The sequence below is a fragment of the Salvelinus alpinus genome, chromosome 21 (assembly GCF_045679555.1).
Source record: "Salvelinus alpinus chromosome 21, SLU_Salpinus.1, whole genome shotgun sequence".
Taxonomy (NCBI): Eukaryota; Metazoa; Chordata; class Actinopteri; order Salmoniformes; family Salmonidae; genus Salvelinus; species Salvelinus alpinus.
Genome location: NC_092106.1, coordinates 34,321,345 through 34,338,193, shown reverse-complemented (window position 1 = coordinate 34,338,193; position 16,849 = coordinate 34,321,345). Strand labels below are relative to the sequence as shown.

Genomic DNA, 16,849 nt, shown 5'->3' with positions numbered 1-16,849 from the left:
TCCTCTGTCAGCTAGCTACACACACTGCTCTCCATCCTCTATCTACAGTCTCATCTGTCAGCTAGCTACACACACTGCTCTCTCCATCCTCTATCTACAGTCTCCCCTGTCAGCAAGCTACACACACTGCTCTCTACATCCTCTATCTACAGTCTCCCCTGTCAGCAAGGTACACACACTGCTCTCTCCATCCTCTATCTACAGTCTCCTCTGTCAGCTAGCTACACACACTGCTCTCTCCATCCTCTATCTACAGTCTCCTCTGTCAGCAAGCTACACACACTGCTCTCTCCATCCTCTATCTACAGTCTCCCCTGTCAGCAAGCTACACACACTGCTCTCTCCATCCTCTATCTACAGTCTTCCTGTCTTTTTCTCCTAAATTAGTTATGTTCCTCTGGGTTATAGCTTTAAAAGTCTGTGTTGTTTCCTAGTTCTTCTTGGATTTGTCTGTCCTTCTCTACCAGACTAATTCTGTAGGTTAGTTGTCCTCTGGGGGACTATCTGTCCCAGCTGAACTCATTTGAATGTTTTTAACTGACTGTGTTCAGGGAGTCTTTTCAGGTCAGGTTTCTGTCTTCTTGTAACACTGTGTTATCTGTACGTCACCTAGTGATGTTAGTTGGACATTTAGATCTTTTTGATTGCAATAGGTTGAAAAGATACCTTAAGGTCTGCTACTTTGCAGAACGAATCATCTTTCCAAGCTACTGTTTTTTTTACCATACCTTGAGTTGAAAGATTTGCATGCAGGGAGCATACGTTACAGAGCCTAGTAAATTATAATTATCATATCAGTGCATGATTGCTGTATAATGAATCGGCACAAGATCAGCTAATATTGAGAATTCCAACACAAATGTACACAATTTAGTAGGTGTGTGTGCGTGTGTTCCTGTAGTTGTTTCTGCTCCGTACGGGGGTTTTAATTGGATGGCTCTGGTGTTGCAGTGGGTTTCAGAGGGAGACATCCAGGGCTTACTGTGGTCATCTGGACAGATGATTATGAAATACACCAGTTTATGTTTACATATCCTCTTCTGAAAGAGCATTACCCTGCAGGTCTGTTCCACTGTTATAGCCCACACAAAACATCATCTAAACACACACACACATGGGCATATGCACGCACGCACACACACAGACTGAAAATCTCCCCAAACCCAAATCATCTGTGATCCTTTGTAGTGGCTCTTATCTGCTGTGGCTGTCCCCTGCATGCATGCACACACACACACACACACACACACACACACACACACACACACACACACACACACACACACACGCTATTTTTTGTACAGTACCAGGAGCTCCTCTTCGGAGTCAGAACTCGAGCATCACTACATCTCTCTATCTCCCTCTCTCCCGCTCACTCCCTCGCTTTTATCTTTCTCTCCTCCCTCCCACTCGGCTGGCGTTCTCTCACAGGGTTCCCCTCTCAGGCAGATATATGAGTGTCACTACATAACCCTTTGTGCTTTCCAGTCTTTGAGAATACAATATTAGACCCCTGTTTTAGAGGACCTTAGTTGGGCCTGGGTTTGACCATTTTAGCTTGGTTGGGCCCCTTTCACACACACACACACGAGCGCACACGCACACGCACACACACAGAGAAAAATACAGTTATTGCAGATTAAATGTGTCTCCGTGCGTCACCCGTGTCTCTCTGTTGGCGGTGGTTGGGTAACCACGGTGATGAATCAAAAAGCAGTGTGAAGTGTAGAGCAGGTCAATTCTGACTGAGTTAGCAGAAACACACACACCTCAGGTGGAATAACACAACCCCCTGCTATTCCCAACTAGCTCTCACAGTCTCACGTCAGAATTAGACGTTTTTTCATGTTTCTCTAACGTCAAATAAAAAATGTGTTCCAAACGTCAAATTTTGAAGTTGTTCCAAACGTCAAATGTCTAAGTGTTTAACGTTACATTTTGGCATTAACTCTACATTTTTGAGGCTGGGTTAATATTAGGCATTAACTCTGAAATCTTAACATAAGGCGTTAACTCTGGAATCTTTACATAAGGCGTTAACTCTGGAATCTTTACATAAGGCATTAACTCAGAAATCTTAACATTAGGCATTAACTCTGAAATCTTAACGTTAGGCATTAACTCAGAATCGTTAAGGTAAGTGTTAAGGTTTGGGATAGGCTTAAACAGAAATATCAAAAACAACTTTATATCGCTGGATTCGAACTTGCAATCCGCCATCCCCGTCCACAACGCCTTAGCAAAACCAATACCTACTTTAGTGTAAGAGCGCTGACTGTTGCCCCTAGTGGCCAGTTTCTACATCATCTCCCAACGTCCTCAGATATGGATGGACATCGAATACTGACTTGTATCACAGGTGACCAGGTTGGCCTTTCCCTGACACACACACACACACACACTGTAATTAGTGAGTCTGTCATTAGTGAGTCTGTCATTAGTGAGTCTGTCATCAGTGAGTCTGTCATCAGTGAGTCTGTCATTAGTGAGTCTGTCATTAGTGAGTGTGTCATCAGTGAGTGTGTCATCAGTGAGTGTGTCATCAGTGAGTGTGTCATCAGTGAGTCTGTCATCAGTGAGTCTGTCATTAGTGAGTCTGTCATTAGTGAGTCTGTCATTAGTGAGTCTGTCATTAGTGAGTCTGTCATTAGTGAGTCTGTCATTAGTGAGTGTGTCATTAGTGAGTGTGTCATTAGTGAGTGTGTCATTAGTGAGTCTGTCATCAGTGAGTCTGTCATTAGTGAGTGTGTCAGAGAGTGTGTCTTTGTGTATTTATGTTAGCATCAGGAGGAGGTCTGTCAAAAAGGGTCATAATAAGGTCAAACGTTAGCTAGCAAGGCTCAAACCTGTCGTCAGGTGCAACAAATCTTCTTCTTCACTCATTAAGAAGAGGCTATGTATTCAGCTAGTTACATCACAGTATCATAGACTAGTATCAGAGCGGATAATAATGACATGTAGCATGTAGCTAGCTAGCTATAAACAAAACTTTGCTACTTTCCAACAACACACCAGTGTCAGGTTTGACGGTAGAAACCTGTTGAATGGAATCCATTAGATTGTTGAACAACTTTTTGGAAGCCCATTTTCACTAGAGTAGCTATTTCTCAAGCAAGGACAAGTACTAACCACGCGTCTTGTCTGGAGCAGAGGTTTCAGTGGGGATGTTTGTTTTGCGTGACCCGGTGCCCTGGGTGTGCAGGGTTTGCTCATTTTCAACCAATCCATTGGTCCTCCTAAGGAGCATCGGGGCTATGCAAAGCGATCTCGCCCAGTCTTTCCAAGGAAACACAGTGTCACCATCTATTATTAGGCAAAAGGGTGCATAAATTGTTGACATAATTGTAATCCAAACCAAACCCTCAAGTAAGTCATGATGCAGTCACTTACCAAACTCTGACTTTATGACCCAAACTGCCCTATTTACACATTGTAGTCAATTTTGACACGACAATTAATGTTTCTTTCTCATTTCGATGACACAAAGGCCATTTAAAACTAGAGAAGTTGGTTCTAAGTGGCAGTTGACCTTTAATAGTCATAGCAGGGACAGTGATCTAAAATGCATTCGGAAAGTATTCAGACCCTTTGACTTTTTCCACATTTTGTTACGTTACAGCCTTATTCTAAATTTGATTCAATAGTTTGCCCCCTCATCAATCTACACACAATATACCATACTGACAAAGGAAAAACGTACACAAATAACCCCCGGAAATATTACATTTACAATAGTATTCTTACCCTTTACTCATTACTTTGTTGAAGCACCTTTGGCAGCGATTACAGCCTCGAGTCTTCTTGGGTATGACGCTACAAGCTTGTCACAACTGTATTTGGGGAGTTTCTCCCATTCTTCTCTGCAGATACTCTCAAGCTCTGTCAGGTTGGATGGGGAGCATCAATGCACAGCTATTTTCAGGTCCCCCCAGAGATTTTCGATCGTGTTCAAGTCTGGGCTCTGACTGGGCCACTCAAGGACATTCAGAGACTTGTCCCGAAGCCACTCCTGCATTGCCTTGGCTACGTGCTTAGGGTCATTGTCCTGTTGGAAGGGGAACCTTCGCCCCAGTCTGAGCTCCTAAGCGCTCTGGAGCAGGTTTTCATCAAGGATCACTCTGTACTTTGCTCCGTTGATCCACCCCTCAATTCTGACTAGTCTCCCAGTCCCTGCCGCTGAAAAACATCCCCACAGCATGATGCTGCCACCACCGTGCTTCAAATCAAATGCGCCGAATACAACAGGTGTAGTAAACCTCACAGTGAAATGCTTACTTACGAGCCCCTAACCAACAATGCAGTTTTAAGAAAAGTAAATGTTAAGTAATAAAAATGGAGAAGTAAAAAAGTTAAAGAGCAGCAGTAAATAACAATAGCGAAGCTATATACAGGGGTTACCGGTACAATCAATGTGCGTGGGCACAGGTTAGTCGAGGTAATTGAGGTAATATGTACATGTAGGTAGAGTTAAAGTGACTATGCATAGATAATAAACAGAGATTAGCAGCAGCATAAACGAGAGGGTGGGGGGGGGGGGCAATGCATATAGCTGTTCAGGACTCTTATGGCTTGGGGGTAGAAGCTGTTAAGAAGCCTTTTGGTCTTAGACTTGGCACTCCGGTATCGCTTGTCATGCGGTAGCAGAGAGAACAGTCTATGACTGGGGTGGCTGGAGTCTTTGAACATTTTTAGGGCCTTCCTCTGACACCGCCTGGTATAGAGGTCCTGGATGCAGGAAGCTTGGCCCCGGTCATGTACTGGGCCGTACGCGCTACCCTCTGTAGTGCCTTGCGGTCGGAGGCCGAGCAGTTGCCATACAAGGCAGTGATGCAACCAGTCAGGATACTCTCGATGGTGCAGCTGTAGAACTTTTTGAGGATCTGAGGACCCATGCCAAATCTTTTCAGTCTCCTGAGTGGGAACAGGTTTTGTCTCTGTCTGTGGTACCAATGTCTCACTCTCCTTTTCCTTTACTCCTTTAACCTCCCTCTCTCTCTCTCTCTCTCTCACACACACACACACACACACACACACACACACACACACACACACACACACACACACACACACACACACACACACACACACACACACACACACACACACACACACACACACACACACACACACACAGTTATTACTGATGCTGAGAGCCCAAACCTCCAGCTCTGTGTGTACACCTTTCTGCACACAGAAGAGACATCTTACTGACATGCTGTCAGGACCCCCTCATCTCTCTCTCTAGTCCCTTCACTCCAAACCCCTGTCTGCCCCTTCCCTTTCCTCTAACCAGAACCCCCACACCTCTACTCACAGCACCTAACCAGAACCCCCACCTCCCTCCTCGCTTCACCTAACCAGAACACCTACACCTCTACTCACAGCACCTAACCAGAACCCCCACCTCCCTCCTCGCTTCACCTAACCAAAACCCCCACACCTCTACTCACAGCACCTAACCAGAACCCCCACCTCCCTCCTCGCTTCACCTAACCAGAACATCCACACCTCTACTCACAGCACCTAACCAGAACCTCCACACGCCTACTCACAGCACCTAACCAGAACCCCCACCTCCCTCCTCGCTTCACCTAACCAAAACCCCCACACCACTACTCACAGCACCTAACCAGAACCCCCACACCTCTACTCACAGCACCTAACCAGAACCCCCACCTCCCTCCTCGCTTCACCTAACCAGAACCCCCACACCTCTACGCACAGCACCTAACCAGAACCCCCCTCCTCACAGCACCTAACCAGAACCGCCACACCTCTACTCACAGCACCTAACCAGAACCCCCACCTCCGTCCTCGCTTCACCTAACCAGAACTCCCACCTCCCTCCTCGCTTCACCTAACCAGAACCCCCACCTCCCTCCTCGCTTCACCTAACCAGAACCCCCACCTCCCTCCTCGCTTCACCTAACCAGAACCCCCACACCTCAACTCACAGCACCTAACCAGAACCCCCACCTCCGTCCTCGCTTCAGCTAACCCGAACCCCCACCTCCCTCCTCGCTTCACCTAACCAGAACCCCCACACCTCTACTCACAGCACCTAACCAGAACCCCCACCTCCCTCCTTGCTTCACCTAACCAGAACCCCCACACTCCTACTCACAGCACCTAACCAGAACCCCCACCTCCCTCCTTGCTTCACCTAACCAGAACCCCCACACCTCTACGCACAGCACCTAACCAGAACCCCCCTCCTCACAGCACCTAACCAGAACCCCCACACCTCTACTCACAGCACCTAACCAGAACCCCCACACCTCTACTCACAGCACCTAACCGGAACCCCCACACCTCTACTCACAGCACCTAACCAGAACCCCCACACCTCTACTCACAGCACCTAACCAGAACCCCCACCTCCCTCCTCGCTTCACCTAACCAGAACCCCCACACCTCTACGCACAGCACCTAACCAGAACCCCCCTCCTCACAGCACCTAACCAGAACCCCCACACCTCTACTCACAGCACCTAACCAGAACCCCCACCTCCGTCCTCGCTTCACCTAACCAGAACCCCCACCTCCCTCCTTGCTTCACCTAACCAGAACCCCCACCTCCGTCCTCGCTTCACCTAACCAGAACCCCCACCTCCCTCCTCGCTTCACCTAACCAGAACCCCCACCTCCCTCCTCGCTTCACCTAACCAGAACCCCCACCTCCCTCCTCGCTTCACCTAACCAGAACCCCCACACCTCTACTCACAGCACCTAACCAGAACCTCCACACGCCTACTCACAGCACCTAACCAGAACCCCCACCTCCCTCCTTGCTTCACCTAACCAGAACCTCCACACCCCTACTCACAGCACCTAACCAGAACCTCCACACCTCTACTCACAGCACCTAACCAGAACCTCCACACGCCTACTCACAGCACCTAACCAGCACCCCCACACCCCTACTCGCTTCACCTAACCAGAACCCCCACACCTCTACGCACAGCACCTAACCAGAACCCCCCTCCTCACAGCACCTAACCAGAACCCCCACACCTCTACTCACAGCACCTAACCAGAACCCCCACATCCTTCCTCGCTTCACCTAACCAGAACCCCCACCTTCCTCCTCGCTTCACCTAACCAGAACCCCCACCTCCCTCCTCGCTTCACCTAACCAGAACCCCCACCTCCCTCCTCGCTTCACCTAACCAGAACCCCCACACCTCAACTCACAGCACCTAACCAGAACCCCCACCTCCGTCCTCGCTTCAGCTAACCCGAACCCCCACCTCCCTCCTCGCTTCACCTAACCATAACCCCCACACCTCTACTCACAGCACCTAACCAGAACCCCCACCTCCCTCCTTGCTTCACCTAACCAGAACCCCCACACCTCTACTCACAGCACCTAACCAGAACCCCCACACCCCTACTCACAGCACCTAACCAGAACCCCCACCTCCCTCCTTGCTTCACCTAACCAGAACCCCCACACCTCTACTCACAGCACCTAACCAGAACCCCCACACCCCTACTCACAGCACCTAACCAGAACCTCCACACCTCTACTCACAGCACCTAACCAGAACCCCCACCTCCCTCCTCGCTTCACCTAACCAGAACCCCCACACCTCTACGCACAGCACCTAACCAGAACCCCCCTCCTCACAGCACCTAACCAGAACCCCCACACCTCTACTCACAGCACCTAACCAGAACCCCCACCTCCGTCCTCGCTTCACCTAACCAGAACCCCCACCTCCCTCCTCGCTTCACCTAACCAGAACCCCCACCTCCGTCCTCGCTTCACCTAACCAGAACCCCCACCTCCCTCCTCGCTTCACCTAACCAGAACCCCCACCTCCCTCCTCGCTTCACCTAACCAGAACCCCCACACCTCTACTCACAGCACCTAACCAGAACCCCCACCTCCCTCCTTGCTTCACCTAACCAGAACCCCCACACCTCTACTCACAGCACCTAACCAGAACCCCCACACCCCTACTCACAGCACCTAACCAGAACCCCCACCTCCCTCCTTGCTTCACCTAACCAGAACCCCCACACCTCTACTCACAGCACCTAACCAGAACCCCCACACCCCTACTCACAGCACCTAACCAGAACCTCCACACCTCTACTCACAGCACCTAACCAGAACCCCCACCTCCCTCCTCGCTTCACCTAACCAGAACCCCCACACCTCTACGCACAGCACCTAACCAGAACCCCCCTCCTCACAGCACCTAACCAGAACCCCCACACCTCTACTCACAGCACCTAACCAGAACCCCCACCTCCGTCCTCGCTTCACCTAACCAGAACCCCCACCTCCCTCCTCGCTTCACCTAACCAGAACCCCCACCTCCGTCCTCGCTTCACCTAACCAGAACCCCCACCTCCCTCCTCGCTTCACCTAACCAGAACCCCCACCTCCCTCCTCGCTTCACCTAACCAGAACCCCCACACCTCTACTCACAGCACCTAACCAGAACCCCCACCTCCCTCCTTGCTTCACCTAACCAGAACCTCCACACCCCTACTCACAGCACCTAACCAGAACCTCCACACCTCTACTCACAGCACCTAACCAGAACCTCCACACGCCTACTCACAGCACCTAAACAGCACCCCCACACCCCTACTCGCTTCACCTAAACAGAACCCCCCTCCTCACAGCACCTAACCAGAACCCCCCTCCTCACAGCACCTAACCAGAACCCCGCTCCTCACAGCACTTAACCAGAACCCCCACACCTCTACTCACAGCACCTAACCAGAACCCCCACCTCCGTCCTCGCTTCACCTAACCAGAACCCCCACCTTCCTCCTCGCTTCACCTAACCAGAACCCCCACCTCCCTCCTCGCTTCACCTAACCAGAACCCCCACCTCCCTCCTCGCTTCACCTAACCAGAACCCCCACACCTCAACTCACAGCACCTAACCAGAACCCCCACCTCCGTCCTCGCTTCAGCTAACCCGAACCCCCACCTCCCTCCTCGCTTCACCTAACCAGAACCCCCACACCTCTACTCACAGCACCTAACCAGAACCCCCACCTCCCTCCTTGCTTCACCTAACCAGAACCCCCACACCTCTACTCACAGCACCTAACCAGAACCCCCACACCCCTACTCACAGCACCTAACCAGAACCCCCACCTCCCTCCTTGCTTCACCTAACCAGAACCCCCACACCTCTACTCACAGCACCTAACCAGAACCCCCACACCCCTACTCACAGCACCTAACCAGAACCTCCACACCTCTACTCACAGCACCTAACCAGAACCCCCACCTCCCTCCTCGCTTCACCTAACCAGAACCCCCACACCTCTACGCACAGCACCTAACCAGAACCCCCCTCCTCACAGCACCTAACCAGAACCCCCACACCTCTACTCACAGCACCTAACCAGAACCCCCACCTCCGTCCTCGCTTCACCTAACCAGAACCCCCACCTCCCTCCTCGCTTCACCTAACCAGAACCCCCACCTCCGTCCTCGCTTCACCTAACCAGAACCCCCACCTCCCTCCTCGCTTCACCTAACCAGAACCCCCACCTCCCTCCTCGCTTCACCTAACCAGAACCCCCACACCTCTACTCACAGCACCTAACCAGAACCCCCACCTCCCTCCTTGCTTCACCTAACCAGAACCTCCACACCCCTACTCACAGCACCTAACCAGAACCTCCACACCTCTACTCACAGCACCTAACCAGAACCTCCACACGCCTACTCACAGCACCTAAACAGCACCCCCACACCCCTACTCGCTTCACCTAAACAGAACCCCCCTCCTCACAGCACCTAACCAGAACCCCCCTCCTCACAGCACCTAACCAGAACCCCGCTCCTCACAGCACCTAACCAGAACCTCCACACCCCTACTCACAGCACCTAACCAGAACCTCCACACCCCTACTCACAGCACCTAACCAGAACCCCCACACCTCTACTCACAGTACCTAACCAGAACCTCCACACGCCTACTCACAGCACCTAACCAGAACCCCCACACCCCTACTCGCTTCACCTAACCAGAACCCCCCTCCTCGCTTCACCTAACCAGAACCCCCCTCCTCACAGCACCTAACCAGCACCTCCCTCCTCACAGCACCTAACCAGAACCCCCTCCTCACAGCACCTAACCAGAACCCCCTCCTCACAGCACCTAACCCGAACCTCCCTCCTCACAGCACCTAACCAGAACCCGCTCCTCACTGCACCTAACCAGAAGCCCCCCTCACAGTAATCCATTTTCTCCAACCAGTGTCAGTTTGAATTCACGCCGTGTGTTACTGTGTGACCTTAAGAGGACCTAGTGTACATCATGTATCTGTTTTTACTGCTGGTGTTGTGTCATACGGTCACCGTCTCCACTCTCTGTTGTGTAAATATGACCCAGAGAGAAAGGGAGAGCAGTGACTTTCAAAGCCTCCTCTCTTTTTGTTCTTCTGAACAACAAACATCACAGTGTTGAGGGAGGCATCGGATCAAAGGTTCACTAAATGTCTCAATCTTCTTTGTTCCCTGTCACACAAGCACGCACAAACACACACACAAGCACGCACAAACACACACACAAGCGCGCACAAACACACACACAAGCGCGCACAAACACACACACAAGCGCGCACAAACACACACACAAGCGCGCACAAACACACACACAAGCGCGCACAAACACACACACAAGCGCGCACAAACACACACACAAGCGGGCACAAACACACACACAAGCGCGAACAAACACACACACAAGTGCGCACAAACACACACACAAGCGCGCACAAACACACACACAAGCGCGCACAAACACACACACAAGCGGGCACAAACACACACACAAGCACGCACAAACACACACACAAGCGCGCACAAACACACACACAAGCGCGCACAAACACACACAAAAGCGCGCACAAACACACACACAAGCGTGCATAAACGCACACACAAGCGCGCACAAACACACACACAAGCGCGCACAAGCACACACACGTGCACGCACAAACACACACACTCATGGCCTTGTCTTGTAAAACAGCCTCCACAATAACAGAGCAGCGGAGAAATCAACACTGTAAAGCGCCAGACGCCAGCAGAGTTGGGCTTGAGGAGAAGGTGTCTGAGGACAGGTTGGCCTTGAGGTCTCACAGGATTTTTACATAGATCTGAGTGGGCATATAGGGGGATACCATGTTTCAGGATGCCTGGCTGTGTGGATGCCTTTGTCTACCTGTGAGTGTCTGTGAGCAGGCTTCGTGCATGCGTGCATGTACTTATGCATTTGTGTGTTTGTGTGTGCGTATGTGTGTGTGACTCATTGACTTGTGCTCTGTACTTCTATGCAAATGAGTCTGTTTACACGCCAGTCTGCTTAAATCCTCTCTTTCTCCCTCTGTTTTTCCCTCTCCGCCCACCTCTCCTTTTCTCTCTCTCTTTCTCCCTCTCTGTTTTTCCCTCTCTGCCCACCTCTCCTTTTCTCTCTCTCTTTCTCCCTCTCTGTTTTTCCCTCTCTGCCCACCTCTCCTTTTCTCTCTCTCTTTCTCCCTCTGTTTTTCCCTCTCTGCCCACCTCTCCTTTTCTCTCTCTCCTTCTCCCTCTGTTTTTCCCTCTCTGCCCACCTCTCCTTTTCTCTCTCTCTTTCTCCCTCTCTGTTTTTCCCTCTCTGCCCACCTCTCCTTTTCTCTCTCTCTTTCTCCCTCTGTTTTTCCCTCTCTGCCCACCTCTCCTTTTCTCTCTCTCTCTTCTCCCTCTCTGTTTTTCCCTCTCTGCCCACCTCTCCTTTTCTCTCTCTCTTTCTCCCTCTCTGTTTTTCCCTCTCTGCCCACCTCTCCTTTTCTCTCTCTCTTTCTCCCTCTCTGTTTTTCCCTCTCTGCCCACCTCTCCTTTTCTCTCTCTCTTTCTCCCTCTCTGTTTTTCCCTCTCTGCCCACCTCTCCTTTTCTCTCTCTCTTTCTCCCTCTCTGTTTTTCCCTCTCTGCCCACCTCTCCTTTTCTCTCTCTCTTTCTCCCTCTCTGTTTTTCCCTCTCTGCCCACCTCTCCTTTTCTCTCTCTCTTTCTCCCTCTCTGTTTTTCCCTCTCTGCCCACCTCTCCTTTTCTCTCTCTCTTTCTCCCTCTGTTTTTCCCTCTCTGCCCACCTCTCCTTTTCTCTCTCTCCTTCTCCCTCTGTTTTTCCCTCTCTGCCCACCTCTCCCTTTCTCTCTCTCTTTCTCCCTCTGTTTTTCCCTCTCTGCCCACCTCTCCTTTTCTCTCTCTCTTTCTCCCTCTCTGTTTTTCCCTCTCTGCCCACCTCTCCTTTTCTCTCTCTCTTTCTCCCTCTCTGTTTTTCCCTCTCTGCCCACCTCTCATTTTCTCTCTCTCTTTCTCCCTCTCTGTTTTTCCCTCTCTGCCCACCTCTCCTTTTCTCTCTCTCTTTCTCCCTCTGTTTTTCCCTCTCTGCCCACCTCTCCTTTTCTCTCTCTCTTTCTCCCTCTCTGTTTTTCCCTCTCTGCCCACCTCTCCTTTTCTCTCTCTCTTTCTCCCTCTCTATTTTTCCCTCTCTGCCCACCTCTCCTTTTCTCTCTCTCTTTCTCCCTCTGTTTTTCCCTCTCTGCCCACCTTTCCTTTTCTCTCTCTCTTTCTCCCTCTCTGTTTTTCCCTCTCTGCCCACCTCTCATTTTCTCTCTCTCTTTCTCCCTCTCTGTTTTTCCCTCTCTGCCCACCTCTCCTTTTCTCTCTCTCTTTCTCCCTCTGTTTTTCCCTCTCTGCCCACCTCTCCTTTTCTCTCTCACTTTCTCTGTCTATCTCTCATTCTCTCACTCTCTCTTTCTCTCTCCATCTCTCTCTGTTCTCCTTCTCTGTCCTCTGGTTGAGAGTGGGGCTGTGGTTCTCTGTGGTCTGTGTGGATGTGTGTTACTGATGTGTGTTACTGTAGTCCTGCTGAGAGTGTACAACTGTCTGTTCTGATGAGGGAGATGGGAACAGGAGTGAACTGAGTTAAAGCAGGGAGGCGCACAACAAGGCCGGCAGAACAGCCCCTGGTTGGTCTGTGTGTGTGTGTGTGTGTGTGTGTGTGTGTGTGTGTGCGTGCATACTCTACATCAGCGATCACCAAACATTTCTGTAGAAAAGCCAACGATAAAGGCACAGAGTTGTATTTGATAAAGACACAGAGTTGTATTTGATAAAGACACAGAGTTGTATTTGATAAAGACACAGAGTTGTATTTGATAAAGACACAGAGTTGTAATTGATAAAGACACAGAGTTGTATTTGATAAAGACACAGAGTTGTATTTGATAAAGACACAGAGTTGTAATTGATAAAGACACAGAGTTGTATTTGATAAAGACACAGAGTTGTAATTGATAAAGACACAGAGTTGTAATTGATAAAGACACAGAGTTGTATTTGATAAAGACACAGAGTTGTAATTGATAAAGACACAGAGTTGTAATTGATAAAGACAGAGTTGTCTTTGATAAGGTTGTGCTCTTTTTTCAAGTTATTCTTGTGCTGTTTAAGGTAGGTGCACTTGATTCAGAAGCTGTGCACACTGGGTAGGCAAAGTGTTCCGTTTCTGAACCATTTCATTTGTCTGAAAAGACAAACTCCACCTACCCGGTGGATGGGGAGATCTGTGGCTAAATTGAGTGTGCCTGTAACGGCAGCCTTCCCTCTCTTCACTAGAAGAGGGGGTGTAACAGGGATCAGACCAACACGCAGCGTAGCCAGTGCTCAACATGTTTAATACGAACGATAAACGTGAACACTTAACAAATACAAAATAATAAATGTGGCAAACCGAATCAGTCCTAGCTGGTGCATAGAAAACACAAAGACAGGAAACAACCACCCACAAATCCCCAACACAAAACAAGCCACCTATTTATGATTCCCAATCAGGGACAACGATTGACAGCTGCCTCTGATTGAGAACCATATTAGGCCAAACACAGAAACAGACAAACTAGACACACAACATAGAATGCCCACCCAGCTCACGTCCTGACCAACACTAAAACAAGCACAACACACAAGAACTATGGTCAGAACGTGACAGTGCCTACTGCGCTGGCCAATCAGATAGCTCAAATCACCGTGCCTACAGCTTCCACGACCCTGGCCACATATTAGCCTATGTAAGATTTCCTAACTTTTAAAACTTTGACCAGAGAGAGACTGTCAAAGGAATAGAGCAAAGAGCGGCTGTTTTTATGAGTGAGTTCATGTTTAAGTTTTTATTCTGCACTATTACAAAACATAAAACATGGTTCTCCCTACACACACTCACACTGCAGCTGCAATAAATGAGTAGCCAAGTGTATCGATATCCCTGCATTTTTATTATTATTTGGAGCTCGTCGTGTCTATTTTAATATCAAGGAATATTTCACTTTCTCTGGTCATAGGAACAACATGCATTTGTGCATGAGGCAGATGCGGTGCGACTCGGGTTTCGCCATCAGGTGTAAGACGGTGCCCCCTCTCTCTGGTCAGTCTCACTGTGGGAAAGGAAGGACAGAGCAGGGACAGTGAGAGGCGGACCCTCTGCTGCTCTCTCCCTCCCTCCCTCCCTCCGCTGAGACTAATGCTGTGTTCAAAACAACTGGGAACTCAGAAATCTCTGACTTCCGACTTCAGTGCGTTCAAGACAACTGGGAACTTTTGAGATCCGACTCTGAAAAATCAGTCATCATCAGTCATGTCGGAAACTAGTGCATGTTTCTAGAGCTCCGACTTTGAAACTAGTGCATGTTTCTAGAGCTCCGACTTTGAAACTAGGGCATGTTTCTAGAACTCCGACTTTGAAACTAGGGCATGTTTCTAGAGCTCCGACTTTGAAACTAGGGCATGTTTCTAGAGCTCCGACTTTGAAACTAGGGCATGTTTCTAGAGCTCCGACTTTGAAACTAGGGCATGTTTCTAGAGCTCCGACTTTGAAACTAGGGCATGTTTCTAGAGCTCCGACTTTGAAACTAGGGCATGTTTCTAGAGCTCCGACTTTGAAACTAGGGCATGTTTCTAGAGCTCCGACTTTGAAACTAGGGCATGTTTCTAGAACTCCGACTTTGAAACTAGGGCATGTTTCTAGAGCTCCGACTTTGAAACTAGGGCATGTTTCTAGAGCTCCGACTTTGAAACTAGGGCATGTTTCTAGAGCTCCGACTTTGAAACTAGGGCATGTTTCTAGAGCTCCGACTTTGAAACTAGGGCATGTTTCTAGAACTCCGACTTTGAAACTAGGGCATGTTTCCAGAGCTCCGACTTTGAAACTAGGGCATGTTTCTAGAGCTCCGACTTTGAAACTAGGGCATGTTTCTAGAACTCCGACTTTGAAACTAGGGCATGTTTCTAGAGCTCCGACTTTGAAACTAGGGCATGTTTCTAGAGCTCCGACTTTGAAACTAGGGCATGTTTCTAGAGCTCCGACTTTGAAACTAGGGCATGTTTCTAGAACTCCGACTTTGAAACTAGGGCATGTTTCTAGAGCTCCGACTTTGAAACTAGGGCATGTTTCTAGAGCTCCGACTTTGAAACTAGGGCATGTTTCTAGAGCTCCGACTTTGAAACTAGGGCATGTTTCTAGAGCTCCGACTTTGCGACCTGAAGATCACTGACGTCGTGATTTGACCTCGTTTGTTTTCTAGTTCCTAAAAGCACCATGACCGTCATATGCAGGTACCGTCAGTCCAGTAAAATAAAAAAGCACATTAGTTGCAAATGAGTTAAATTTATGCTAAGCTGTGCCTCACAAGTGATACAACAACTGATCTATTCTGTTATCAAAGCTTGAGTTTTGAAATATAATATGGTCTGATAAGAACAATATTGGCGGGCCAGGCATATTTTTTATTTCTTTTATTTCACCTTTATTTAACCAGGTAGGCCAGTTGAGAACAAGTTCTCATTTACAACTGCGACCTGGCCAAGATAAAGCAAAGCAGTGTGACAAAAAACAACAACAAAGAGTTACACGTGAGATAAACAAAAGTACAGTCAATAACACAATAGAAAAAAATATATTCCCTTTGGCAGTTCTATCTTGACGGAAAATGTTGTAGTTGGGGATGGAAATCTCAGAATGTTTGGGGGCCTTCCTAAGCCAATTTGCTGTGATAATTTATTAGGCCTACTGCACAAACCTCATTCCTACACAACTGTTTTTATTATGTTCATTTTACATTTTTTAAGTTATGTTTTAAACAATTCTGAGCGATAGATCTCGGCTTGCTTTTTGACTGTGAAAGTGACGTTGACTCAGAAAAGGTTGATGCCCAGTGCTCTACATGTTACATACAGGTATAGGTAAGTTACATACAGGTATAGGTAAGTTACATACAGGTATAGGTAAGTTACATACAGGTATAGGTAAGTTACATACAGGTATAGGTAAGTTACATACAGGTATAGGTAAGTTACATACAGGTATAGGTAAGTGCATTTGCGTGTGTTTATTAGTGGTTGTGTGTGTGATTGTTTGTGTGTCAATGAATTCATACTTGTATGTGTTTGTATATGAATATGAGTGTGTGTGTGTAAGCGTTCTGTTAAGTGTGAGGGTAGTTTTCCGAGACACAGTCGCTTGGATTTTCAGAGTGTTCCTGGTATTCCTGTCGTCTCCATGGAGATTTCCATGAATATGTCAGCCATGTGACTCCTCCCACCCTGCCCGCCACAACCACAGAAAACACCTGGTCACATCCTCCCACAATACACGCTGTGACTGTACAGAATACAGTGCATTTGGAAAGTATTCAAACCCCTTGACTTTATCCACATTTTGTTATGTTACAGCCTTATTCTATATTGATTGAATTATTTTTATCCCATCAAGCTACACACAATACCCCATAATGACAAAGCAAAAATAGGTTTTTAGAAATGTTTGCAAG

At 48.8% G+C, this 16,849-nt stretch overlaps 1 protein-coding gene across 2 annotated transcripts in view; it reads left to right on the top strand.

The window, feature by feature from the left end:
• Positions 1 to 16,849, top strand: part of LOC139548275 (guanylate cyclase soluble subunit alpha-2-like) — a 72,040-nt gene that overhangs the window by 14,923 nt on the left and 40,268 nt on the right. The window lies entirely within an intron of this gene.